Source organism: Aplysia californica, unplaced genomic scaffold (assembly GCF_000002075.1).
Source record: "Aplysia californica isolate F4 #8 unplaced genomic scaffold, AplCal3.0 scaffold00026, whole genome shotgun sequence".
Taxonomy (NCBI): Eukaryota; Metazoa; Mollusca; class Gastropoda; order Aplysiida; family Aplysiidae; genus Aplysia; species Aplysia californica.
The window spans coordinates 1,134,247-1,135,459 of NW_004797296.1; positions in this window are offsets into that span (position 1 = coordinate 1,134,247).

A 1,213-nucleotide genomic window follows, 5' to 3' on the forward strand; every position below is an offset into this window, starting at 1 on the left:
TGTCTAAAAACGAAAAGAGTAGGCTTCGGCCGCCACCCGGGCAAAATTCAAAATTTCCTACCAACTGAAAATATTAGGTGTGTCCCGCGCGCTCATATGACCTTATGCAGTTGCGAGCGCTGTAAAACACTTTACAAAAACAAACAATATAGCAAAGGGGTTATAAATAGACCTAGAGGTCTTAGCTGTGCCGTCACGAGTATCAAACTTGAAGGGCGCGAAGCCACTCTGGGGAGGAATGAAAGGACAGTCGGTGTACAGCAACACTTTTAAATCACGGATTAAGGATACTCTGCGAAGTCTTTTGATGTTGATTTCTTTTTCATGTGATATCCCTTCGCTAAAATGTACTCAGAGGGATGTTTGTGATTGTTTACCTTTAAACTAGCCAGATTATCTACAAATAATGCAAATAGAGCCTTTTACACGGTGAGACCTTAGGGTGAGTAAATTTCAGAAAACAAATGAATGAGATGGACTTGATAATCATGACTTTTTAAAATAAAAAACATCATTTTATTGAAATCTTATGCTGTGCACCGCCTAAACAGTATGTCTAGATTTAGCACCGCTGACAACAACAATGGCGCACGAATCGGCCCTCTGGAATCAGGAATATGACTGACAAGCTGCTAGAAGTTTCAGCTGCAACTCTAGCACATCTTCAAGTCTGGCAGAACGGAACACAACCACTGCTGATGTTGTTGAGATGAGAGAACAAACTAACCAACTAGGCGTAACTACCCACCCATAAAACCGATGTAATATTCTGTCTCATCTGCGGAACCGATTCCGAACAGCATGTCATTATGCAACAGAAACAGCAGGGGTTCATGGAAGAGGGGATGTAATGTAGCCAAAAACCATTGCCAATCAACGCCAATTTTAGAAAATATTGGGAAGGTTTAAGAAAAACCGGCTATTTATCTAAGTGTTGCATTTTAGAATGTTGTCGGTATATTTAATCATTTGTGCCGATATTAACAAAGCTCTTTGGGTGTGCACACAGGATCCATACAATGAGTGATTTACAGTATCCCAGCCCATTATTAATTGCTAATTTTGAGACAACGAATTAATATGTTAAATAATGAAGACCTGGGCTTTGCATCATTAGAAAGAGAGTGTAGACAACATGACATAACAGCAATCCATTTTAAGGCATGAAATTGTCCTTTTTCTTAAAAAACTCAATTACTCACATTGTCTCCCT